Here is a 13,193-nt window from a genome sequence, read left to right on the forward strand (position 1 = left end):
AGAAATAAAGTATTGACGTTATTGTATTTAAGATATGGCATAAGGTTAACACACGGGCACGCAAACAAGAAAGTAATTAATCTTCATAATTGATAAGATCTTTTTTTAACGGTAGGAGATTTTTTTTCTCGGTACACTTTTTATCAGCTGTAATGGGGAAAAAATATACCGGTAGAAACTAGATCAGTCAACCAATGAGATCCAGCATATCACGTGACATTCCGTGGCCTAGATCTATCTCTCCTGTTCCAAAGCCTCGGACAAAACAGAGTGGGAATAATAGATCTACCTGCTTGAAAAGTTTCCAAGTTCGTGTTTCTTTTTTTTTCAGGGGCGTTTACCGGAGAAGTAGGCATACATTTCCCACCAATGACAAAACGTCGCCATTCTAGTGTGCGTGTAGTCTTTGGCGAATTGAAATTGGCGCCTTGTTGATATTCATAAATCTGCGAAATGTACTCTTGATTGCTTGGATAGGCCTACTTCATGTTTGCAGTCGCAGTTCTGTTATGGATACGCGGCGATACGCCAATGTAAAGTATCAGAACAAGAACATGCACAAAAATTAAACCCAACATTTTGTTTTCCAATATCCAAGAACTAGACCATAGAAGATTTAAATTAAAAAAAAAAAACCTTGACATTGCTAGCCGGGTTAAGGGCACATTAGAAACTGTAACATCTGCTTAGTGGGTCAGGAAAAATTACTATCTTGACTAGCTCTATTCTTTATGGCGCAGCACAATAAAACATGTTTTAAGCTATAAGAGAGAGATAGAGAGATTCAGTTTCTATTAGTTTCTAGTAGGAATCACACCTTGTGTGAAATCCAATCATCACAATTATAATTAGATTCATAGATCTCTTGTAAATAATAGGCCTCTCTCTTTCAATCTCTCTATTGGTCACCACTGACTCGATCACCACTGCCCACATGTTGCGACGCCGCAGGTCACTGTTCAGGCCTTCTATGATATCGGAAGAATACGTCTATTGCTGATCGAGCGAAACCGCCTCATGTCACGAATCGTGTGTATAAAGGAACGCATATAAATGTTGGAATGTGTATTTAGAATTTTTAGATGCACGAATCAAGTAACTGGTTTGTTTCGTTACTGTGGCCCCACTCGGCCCCAGTGAATAAATAAATAAAATTAAATAAATAAGCTTAGAGACAAGGAAGGAGTTGAAAATCTTCTAGTCCGAAGATTTCGAATTAATGCAGACAGACCAACTGTAGTTGTGACCTGCATATTTTGCCACACCTAATACTGACAAATATAAAGACATTGTTTTCCTCCACAAAAGCTCTGCCCAAGGCCTCTACATTCTCAAATCCGGCACTGGTAGGCGGTAGCCAGTGGTAGGCCTCTGTAAATATTATACAACGAACATTACAACATTTAAAGAAATTATGTAGGCTATATAGACCTATTGCAGATATAGCTTAGTTTCTCCACGTGTGATAAGCAACATCTATTAGGTCTAGTAAACCTCTAGTTCAGTGTTTCCCAAACTGCGAGGCCTGACTAGGTGTTCCACGAACTACTGGAATAATTAACTAGATACTGGTAGGCCACCTCTAAAAAAAATAAAATAATCAAAGTATTCCGCTAAATATTGAAAATGTTCCGTTGAAGAAAAAGTTTGAGAAACACTGCTCCCAAAGGCCTACATCTGTGGCATAGGGAAAAAGGTCATCGACAGAAGTTTTATCTCTCAAGCAAACAAGTAAGCCAGTTAAAAATGTGCACTCTGTCATTTTGCACAGGATCGCCATTTGACATGGGCCACAATAACGAAACAATTAAGCTATGTTATTAGCACATCTATTTCTATATAGGCCTAAATGAAATAAAAATAAAAGAAAAAGGGAAAAATAAAATTAGGCGATTCATTTATAAAAACCTGCCTGTGTCTAGATCTAAATCGACAAATAACTGAAATTCATATTTTGCAGTTTACGTAGTGGTGACAGAGTTAGACTGGTAAACATCATAGTAGGCCTAGAGACAGGGTTATAGGCTAGTAAACATAGTCCTAGTAGAGACAGAGTTGCACTAGTCAGGGCCGGTCCTACAGATTTCGGGGCCCTATGCGAATCGGAATGGGCGGGGCCCTTTGTGGGTAGGGATAAGGATAATAAGTGAAAATTAAGATTTTGTATTAGAAAATACAATTTTTCTTTGCATTTTATTCATACCTTACTAAGTACAAAATCACTGTCAAATTAACTTTACGAGCCATCTACAGTAGATAGTAGTTTACCAACAAAAAGCCGATAAACATTCAGATCTGCTTTTTAGATTTACTAACGACTAGCAAAATATCGCTTTTGGTTTGCTTTTTTAAGAGGTTAAGATAAATTTATATCTATATTTGTATGCCAGTGACTATTAAAGTAAATTAAGTATTTGAACTTCTTGTTTTGGTTAAAATTCGTCTTATTATTGCATTTTTATTAAATGAAAGCTGACAATGCCGTTTTTTTTTTTTAATCGCGAGTAGGATTGGCGTTTTCCATATTGAATGACACCCCAAAATGACAATTTTGTCTTTTTTTAAGGAGATTTGAATGAGTTTTAAGAAGATTTTGATAATTTCAGGAGATTTTCATGACTTTTTCATATATTTTGCAATTTTAGGAGAATTCTAGGAACCCTTTAATAATAAGTTACAATGGTTAATTAAATCATTTACACCTAGATTTCGCGGGGCCTATGAAAGTGCGGGGCCCACTGCGGCCGCATAGGTTGCAGTGGCCTAAAGACCGGCCCTGACACTAGTAAACATGGAGCCATAGTAGAGTCAAGAGTTAGACAAGTAAACATTGAGTCATAGTAGAGACAAGAGATAGACAAGTAAACATTGAGTCATAGTAGAGACAAGAGATAGACAAGTAAACATTGAGTCATAGTAGAGACAAGAGTTAGACAAGTAAACATTGAGTCATAGTAGAGACAAGAGTTAGACAAGTAAACATTGAGTCAAAGTAGAGACAAGAGATAGACAAGTAAACATTGAGTCATAGTAGAGACAAGAGATAGACAAGTAAACATTGAGTCATAGTAGAGACAAGAGTTAGACAAGTAAACATTGAGTCATAGTAGAGACAAGAGATAGACAAGTAAACATTGAGTCCTAGTAGAGACAAGAGTTAGACAAGTAAACATTGAGTCCTAGTAGAGACAAGAGTTAGGCAAGTGAACATTGAGTCATAGTAGAGACAAGAGATAGACAAGTAAACATTGAGTCCTAGTAGAGACAAGAGATAGACAAGTAAACATTGAGTCCTAGTAGAGACAAGAGTTAGGCTAGTAAACATTGAGTCCTCGTAGAGACAAGAGATAGACAAGTAAACATTGAGTCATAGTAGAGACAAGAGTTAGACAAGTAAACATTGAGTCCTAGTAGAGACAAGAGATAGACAAGTAAACATTGAGTCATAGTAGAGACAAGAGTTAGACAAGTAAACATTGAGTCCTAGTAGAGACAAGAGTTAGACAAGTAAACATGGAGCCATAGTAGAGACAAGAGATAGACAAGTAAACATTGAGTCCTAGTAGAGACAAGAGTTAGACAAGTAAACATTGAGTCATAGTAGAGACAAGAGTTAGACAAGTAAACATTGAGTCCTAGTAGAGACAAGAGTTAGACAAGTAAACATGGAGCCATAGTAGATTCAAGAGTTAGACAAGTAAACATTGAGTCCTAGTAGAGACAAGAGTTAGACAAGTAAACATGGAGCCATAGTAGATTCAAGAGTTAGACAAGTAAACATTGAGTCCTAGTAGAGACAAGAGATAGACAAGTAAACATTGAGTCCTAGTAGAGACAAGAGTTAGACAAGTAAACATTGAGTCATAGTAGAGACAAGAGTTAGACAAGTAAACATTGAGTCCTAGTAGAGACAAGAGTTAGACAAGTAAACATTGAGTCCTAGTAGAGACAAGAGTTAGGCAAGTGAACATTGAGTCATAGTAGAGACAAGAGATAGACAAGTAAACATTGAGTCCTAGTAGAGACAAGAGATAGACAAGTAAACATTGAGTCATAGTAGAGACAAGAGTTAGGCTAGTAAACATGAGTCCTAGTAGAGACAAGAGATAGACAAGTAAACATTGAGTCCTAGTAGAGACAAGAGTTAGACAAGTAAACATTGAGTCCTAGTAGAGACAAGAGTTAGGCAAGTGAACATTGAGTCATAGTAGAGACAAGAGATACACAAGAAAACATTGAGTCCTAGTAGAGACAAGAGATAGACAAGTAAACATTGAGTCATAGTAGAGACAAGAGTTAGGCTAGTAAACATTGAGTCCTAGTAGAGACAAGAGATAGACAAGTAAACATTGAGTCATAGTAGAGACAAGAGTTAGACAAGTAAACATTGAGTCCTAGTAGAGACAAGAGATAGACAAGTAAACATTGAGTCATAGTAGAGACAAGAGTTAGACAAGTAAACATTGAGTCCTAGTAGAGACAAGAGTTAGACAAGTAAACATGGAGCCATAGTAGAGACAAGAGATAGACAAGTAAACATTGAGTCCTAGTAGAGACAAGAGATAGACAAGTAAACATTGAGTCCTAGTAGAGACAAGAGTTAGGCTAGTAAACATTGAGTCCTAGTAGAGACAAGAGATAGACAAGTAAACATTGAGTCCTAGTAGAGACAAGAGTTAGACAAGTAAACATTGAGTCCTAGTAGAGACAAGAGTTAGACAAGTAAACATTGAGTCCTAGTAGAGACAAGAGTTAGACAAGTAAACATTGAGTCATAGTAGAGACAAGAGTTAGACAAGTAAACATTGAGTCCTAGTAGAGACAAGAGTTAGACAAGTAAACATGGAGCCATAGTAGATTCAAGAGTTAGACAAGTAAACATTGAGTCCTAGTAGAGACAAGAGATAGACAAGTAAACATTGAGTCCTAGTAGAGACAAGAGTTAGGCTAGTAAACATTGAGTCCTAGTAGAGACAAGAGATAGACAAGTAAACATTGAGTCCTAGTAGAGACAAGAGTTAGACAAGTAAACATTGAGTCCTAGTAGAGACAAGAGTTAGACAAGTAAACATTGAGTCCTAGTAGAGACAAGAGTTAGACAAGTAAACATTGAGTCATAGTAGAGACAAGAGTTAGACAAGTAAACATTGAGTCCTAGTAGAGACAAGAGTTAGACAAGTAAACATTGAGTCCTAGTAGAGACAAGAGTTAGACAAGTAAACATTGAGTCCTAGTAGAGACAGAGTTAGACAAGTAAACATTGAGTCCTAGTAGAGACAAGAGATAGACAAGTAAACATTGAGTCCTAGTAGAGACAAGAGTTAGACAAGTAAACATGGAGTCCTAGTAGAGACAAGAGATAGACAAGTAAACATTGAGTCCTAGTAGAGACAAGAGATAGACAAGTAAACATTGAGTCCTAGTAGAGACAAGAGTTAGACAAGTAAACATTGAGTCCTAGTAGAGACAAGAGATAGACAAGTAAACATTGAGTCCTAGTGCTCTACTATGTTTGAAATCGGATCCAAGTTTCGCAATTCTTTCTCATATTTTTTTTTTTAGTCCTGGTGCCTAGTTTGCCTATACCTAAGGCCGGCCCTGTGCGGCGTTGCAACATGTGGGCAGGGCAGACAAATAGCTCGTTGCCACGTCACCGGTCAGTTCACGCAAATATGACCCATGTTGTGGTCATGTGATCGAGAGCCGTCACGGACTAGCGACCCAGGACAGCAAGCAGTAAGGACTGTGTGCTACAAAGTGAGTCCTCGAGAATGTAGCTGTACGAGCTAGAGAGACTTGTAGTGTTTAGTTAGGCAGTTCTATTGTGCAAGAAAGCATTTGAATTTGATGTAGCCAATTGTGTTTATTGGCTGTTCTTGATGTATTTGTCATTAAATCGCCACTTTGTTTATTGAAGTTCTTGTTGTCAAGTTCTTGTATTAGATGTGTTGTGTTGTGTTTAGCAGTGTTTGCAGAAGGCCTGATAGAGAAGATCGTAACATTATTCTTGTTTTTTTTTTTTATATTCCTATTTACCGAAAAATGTGGGCAGAAATTTCGGGCCGGATGTGGCCCGCGTTCCGTAGTTTGGGTGTCCTTCTCACCCCACCGCATTTTAATGGTGTCTTTATAAATTTGAAGGTCGTCTGTTTTTTTTAGTTTCCTATTTACCGAAAAATGTGGGCAGAAATTTCGGGCCGGATGTGGCGCGCGTTCCGTAGTTTGGGTGTTCTTCTCACCCCACCGCATTTTAATGCTGTCTTTATAAATCTGAAGGTCGTCTGCGCCACACGAATGTCTATTTATAACTTATATGATTGTACTTTTCAGTGCAGACGAAGGTCACGTTTTTTTTTTTTACAAAAGGTCATTTGACTTGATTTCAAATTGCATCTTGACTGGATTTCAAATTGCATCTGAAGACATTGACCCCGTTGGCAATACTGTGCGGTGATACGTTGTCCGTTCCTGTTGGGGACCACTGATGTGTCTAATTAGTCCGCTAAGCGCTGCAAATGTGACATTAATCAGCCAGCATTCCTTATAGCAGTTGTACTTTGAAACTTCTCACAGTGCATAATGAGGCCGCAGATACTAAACTGCTTGCTCCAAAACGGCCCTAGCCCAAAAATGACTTGGTCAAAACGTCGGGTAACCCTAAATTACAAAGCCTATCCACAGTTTCTATTTTTCTGTACACCGAATACACCAGATTTCCAGATTATAGATTTCCGCCATAGATGAAAATTTCTACTACTAATAATAATAAGGCTAATCTTCGAGTCCGAAGATCAGTGAGGAATGCAGCATTTCCCATGGCTGCGCAGTCCCAGCTGTGACCTACATATTTTGCCTGATTTTGCCACATCCAGGGCAAGCATAACCATTGTCCACATGTGGTCGATTTGGGTTTTCTTTTCGCCGTCTGTGTTTGTCCTCGGCAGCAGATTTTCTTTTGGTCTCAAATGTGTATCCCGCGGCCTTCGTGAGTGACCTCCAGCTGTCTCGTTCTGAGGCCGCGTGCAACCAGGTGCTCTCTTCTATGTCAGCCAAGGAAAGTTGACGCCTTAGCTGGTCTTTGAAAAGTTTCCGTGGGGCACCTCTGTTACGTCGACCACCTTTTAACTCACCGAAAAAGACTGCCTTTGGCATACGTTCGTCTCCTATACGGGATACGCCTAGTAATAGGCGAATGCAAAACTGCGCTTATTAAATCACACTCTAATAAGACATGGAATGTGGTGGAAGGAGAGAATGTGGTCTAATGAGAATGTGGATTGTTTTTATTAAAGAATGTGTAATGAGAGTATTCTCATCTCTCCATTATTTGTATGCTGTGCTTACAACTGGTTTAGAGAGTACGATGTCTGTCTACTAACGCTTTGATTCTTAGTAAGGTGACAACCACAGATATATATGAATAGATATAAATAAATAAAATAAAATAAATAAACGTAATCGGTGTGAAAAAGTGTGTTGGGGGGGGGGAGAATGTTTGTTATATCATAGACTATATTGTCACTATATTTATACAGGACTGCCAACACTAAGGGTAACTAAGCATAAGTTTCGTTCAACTCCAAAATGTGAGTCGAGGTACTTCCGGTATAAACTTATTTTACAACATTCATGATGTTTGAATGATGATGCCAGCTTGGATAATATATTTCTCTTTTCATCACATTTGGCAATTTCTTTTTACATTGTATACGGTACTATTAATATGAGTTAAATAAGCGATTAATGAATGAGTCAATACAGTTTTGAGAGTGTCATTTATTACTTAGGTAGCCTATAGGCCTATAATGGGTGATAGAAGTTAAGTCTGTGAGTGAGTCAGTATAAAAAAAAAAATAAAACAATAGTGAGTCCCTGAGCCTACACACTGACATCTTTACCAACTTTTATTTACATCTAGATCAGTGGTTCCCAAACTTTTTTGTCTCGTAGACCCCTTGCCATGTTTTTAAGTTTTCGGTAGACCCCCCAGCATTTTTTTGAAAATTCATTAACTTCAGATGTGCTTTTCTCACTGATTACTATGTGATATATATTTATTGATGACATTCTAAGCAAAATAAAGCAAAATAAAATTTAATATGCATTACAAGAAGTAACTAAACAACAACAAAAAAAAAAACGCCTATTGGTGGGCAGCTTTGATAATAAAATGTCAATCTTGGGCTTCAATTTAGTTCGGGTTAACATTCTATCTTCTCGATTAGATGATGTCTGACTGATTTAAATTTGGAAAGTAAGAAAATTTATCATTGCCATTGTAAGCTTCATTAATTTAATCATCACATGAAACACTGAGATTATGTCTTCGTGTTGATCAAATTTAGGTTATCACATTGTAGCTGCAAGTTAACCTCATTCAATTTATGAAACAAGTTTGTGAAATAGACTATGTCCGATTCCCGTTTAATTTCTGTGTTTTAAAATAGGATCTTAGCAACCAAGAACTCAGAAAAAATAGTGTCAAAGATAAGCCTTTCGAAAACTATCATACTTCAGTGTGAAGGAGCAATTGATCAAAATTTCAGGCAAAAAGCAATTCTTTATGAATTTCTTGATTCATAACAAAAATATAATAATACCACTACATTATCAGGCAAGGTTAACTAGTCCAGCTTTTTAAAAAAGTAAATTGTAATAACACTATAACTATTTATTGTCCAAAACTCATTTCACCATTACACCTTTGAGCTGTATTGTTGCTTAAAGGAATTTTTAATGATATCAGATATAGGATTGTGTAAAACAGATTGTAAAACCTCTTCAATGGTTGGCAAAGTCAATATTTTGCTTATAGTGTGCAGTTTTTTAGAGTTTGATATAAGCCTAAGTAAATATATTGTAAGACGCTCACAAACCTATTCTCTTTTATGATGTTTAATCAACATTTTTCTACTGTGGCTTAATTCTGAATTTAAAAGTTTTCAAAAGTATTTCAAATCTTAAACTATTTTATTTCATGTTGACTTTTCTCGATGTTCCAGCTTCGATGGTTTCATAGCGACATAGCTTCAAACTTTGTTACATAAAAATAAAGAACAAATGCAATAGTTGTTCAACAAAGAAAGACTGAAGCCAAATTTTTAATAACCAACAATTTACAGTCAACATTTTATTTTATAGACTCAGCCATATAAATTATTACTTTCATGTAGACACAATTAAGTATCTAAAATAATACGTTAAAATTTTTAAATAAAAAAAAAATCATTCACTAACAGGGTTGAAATTCAAAGGATTAACTAAGGTACAAATCGTGTGTGAACGAGTTAATTTCATGAATGGTCATGCTTCAATGAGATCCGCCTTCGTAGACCCCCATTAACAGGCCATAGACCCCCAATTTATTTTTTCACTTCCGTAGACCCCTTGGAAGTCCTCGTAGACCCCTGGGGGTCTATATAGACCACTTTGGGAATCACTGATCTAGATTCTATACCTATTTTTTAAAATTTATTTGTAGTTTTTTTTTTAAAGATAGCATGCAGTATATATATATATATATATATATATATATATATATATATATATATATATATATATATATATATATATATAAACAAGTTAGAACACTATCTATGTAAATGCTCTTTTTAAAGTTGGTAAATCAGATTCTGTTGTTATAAAAATCTGGCTATGTCTATCACACTGTTACCAAAATTATGACTCAGAAATATTTTGAACGTAGGGTTTCTCTTTAGTGATGGTTTCTTTATATAGTAAACTAATTCACCGGAAGTCATTCTTCTAGCACTACACTGCAACCAAGGACGCCTCGGTGTATGGGACTTATTTAATTGGATAATATAGGCGTGGTGCGCACAGTTGGAAGTCCTGTATATATATAGTCTATACATGTTTTGTATGTTCTTTCAGATATGAACCAGATCTACCTTAGTCAACACTAAACTTAAAAAGGAAACAACAGTCATAATCAATCATCACACTTTAGATCAAAGCAACTTAAAAAATAACCTAACATACACATCCATAACACTAAAGAAGATTACCCATCACAAATGGAAGTTCTCAATCAGACACAGCAGAAATAAATACCTATCACTGTTAATATTAATAGCAGGGGATGTAGAGTCAAATCCAGGGCCTAGATCTAAAGATATATGCAACATCTGCAAAAAAGTATGCACCATGAAACAGAAAGCCATTCAATGTGACACCTGCGATGAATGGTACCATGCATCATGTCTCCATATGAATACACCTGTGTGTTATGCCTTAGGCAACAAAGATGCATCATGGCACTGTGTACCGTGTGGGTTACCTCAGTTTACATCAGGACTGTTTGATTCCTTTGATGCAGACACTTCTAACCCATACAACATCCTAAACACCATCCCAAACCAAACTCACCAACCACTAGCCAGATCCACTCCTGTTAAACCTAAATCTACTAAAATTAATACAACAGCCTCACTAAACAAACCTACTAAAGAAGTAACACCAAAATACCTTAAAACCTTAGTAATAAATTTTCAAAGCATTAGGAACAAAACAGCAGACTTAGAAATTTTATTAGAATGTGAGAAACCAGACATAATTGCAGGCACAGAAACTTGGCTACATCCTGAAATTTATAATGCAGAAATTTTCAATAGTAATTATGAAATTTTTAGAAAAGATAGGGCTGATAATCATGGAGGAGTTCTTTTAGCAATAAAAAACACTCTTATAGCAGAAGAAATTACCTTACCTAACTCAAAAAATATAGAATCAACATTTTGTAAAATTAATACCACCTCAACATCCCTAATAATAGGCAGCATTTACAGACCACCAAATTCTAGTTTAGAATACATGCAGGAACTATGTAATCAGATTACGACACTTAAAGAGACAAATAAAAATGCAGTTTTTTGGATTATGGGTGATTTCAACCTACCTGATATAAATTGGAAAACACTAACCATAGATAAACACCAAAACCTTAAGGACATAAATGAGCTTTTCATAGAAACTTTACACAACCTAAGTTTAGATCAAATCATTAAAAAGCCAACTAGATTAAACAACACATTAGATCTCTTCTTAACCAACAGACCTGGATTAGTAGTTGATTATGATATTATCCCTGGTCTATCAGACCATGAGATCATAAAAATACACAGTCAGATAAAAGCAGTAGCCAATACAAAACCCAAAAGAAAAATCTTACTCTGGAATAAATGTAACCTAACACAACTACACCAAGCTGCATTAAACTTTCAACAAACATTCTTATTAGAAAAAGACATTAACCAACCAGTCGATGACCTCTGGAATTTCATTAAAAACCATCTTAAAAGCATTATAGAAAATCATATACCAACTAAATACACATCAAACAAAATAAATAAATGCTGGTTTAATAATAGACTAAAGAAGCTTTGTAAACAGAAGGAAAACCTATATAGAAAATTTAAAGAAACTAATGCAGAAAGAGTTTACAAAAAGTATATAAAAATTAAACACTTAACCCAAAAAGTAAGCAGACAGCTGCAGAGTGAATACATAAACAATGTAATATCTAAAGATAACAACAAAAACCTATGGTCATACATTAAGTCTAAGAAAATGGAAACAACAGGCGTAGCGCCATTAAAAGATGAACATAACATAATACATAATGATAATGAAACTAAAGCAAACATTCTAAACAAATACTTTGCATCAGCATTCTCAGCCCCAGGAGACAAAGACATATTACTGAATTTGAACCAAGTAGACAACATAGAAGATATAGTAGTACAAGAAAATGGAATTCAAAAACTATTAGCCAACACCAAACCAAATAAAGCTTCTGGACCTGATGGTATTCCAGCTAGATTACTCAAAGAACTAAGTAATGAGCTAGCCCCAGTGTTCAAAATACTCTTTCAGGCTTCACTTAACCAGGGCAGAGTACCAAAGGACTGGAAAGAAGCTAATGTCACCCCCCTATTTAAAAAAGGAGAAAAATCTGACCCAGGAAACTACAGACCAGTATCACTTACCAGCATCACATGTAAAATCCTAGAACACATAATATGTAGCAACATCATAAACCACTTAGACAAACATAATGTCCTCACACCATACCAACATGGCTTTAGGAAATATAGATCATGTGAAACACAACTAATAGGACTAATTGATGATTTTTCAAAAGGTTTAGATAATAGTGAACAAATAGATGCTATCTTACTAGATTTTTCTAAGGCTTTTGACAAAGTTCACCACCATAGTTTGCTTAAAAAATTAAAATATTTCGGCATTAATGGTCCACTGCATCAGTGGATTAAAGACTTTCTGATAGGGAGAGAACAAACTGTAATAATAAATGGTTCTAAATCAACACCGATAACTGTAAACTCAGGTGTACCTCAAGGAACAGTCTTGGGTCCACTACTATTTTTAATTTACATAAATGATTTACCAAATTGCATTACTTCAGGAACAAAAGTCAGATTATTTGCAGACGATTGCATAATATATGGAACAATAAAAACAACACAAGACACAGATATTTTACAAAGAGAATTAGATGAATTACAGAAATGGGAATCAAATTGGAGCATGTCTTTCCACCCAGAAAAATGTCAGTTGTTAAGAGTAACAAAAAAACTAAAACAAATTAATTCCACTTATCTTATTCATGGCAAACCAGTAACACAGACTAAAAACGCAAAATACCTAGGTGTTATAATAAATGAAAAACTGTCATGGAATCCACATATTGATGAAACTACAAAAAAATCAAACAAAGCATTAGGATTTATTAAAAGAAATTTCTATAAATCAAATAAGAAAATAAAACTAAAATGTTATTTAACCTTGGTTAGGCCGATTATAGAATATGCATCCTCTGTTTGGGACCCCTCAACTCAAGAAAACATTAAGAAACTAGAACAGACACAAAATAGAGCAGTGCGATTCATAACAAACGAATATTCACATTTGACTAGAGTAACACCTTTAGTAAAATCACTAAATTTAGAAAGCCTTCAGGACAGAAGGCTCAAAAGTAAAGTAGCAATAATACATAAAACACTGAACCATAATCTTCAAATACAAAAACAAAATTTAATAAAATACTCTGAAAGACACAAAGATAAAGGCACATTCCTCCTCCCATATGCTAGGACAAATTTGTACAAATACTCCTTCTTCCCTAGTGCTATTAGAGCATGGAATGGGTT

Source organism: Biomphalaria glabrata, chromosome 10, assembly GCF_947242115.1.
Source record: "Biomphalaria glabrata chromosome 10, xgBioGlab47.1, whole genome shotgun sequence".
NCBI classification, from domain to species: Eukaryota; Metazoa; Mollusca; class Gastropoda; family Planorbidae; genus Biomphalaria; species Biomphalaria glabrata.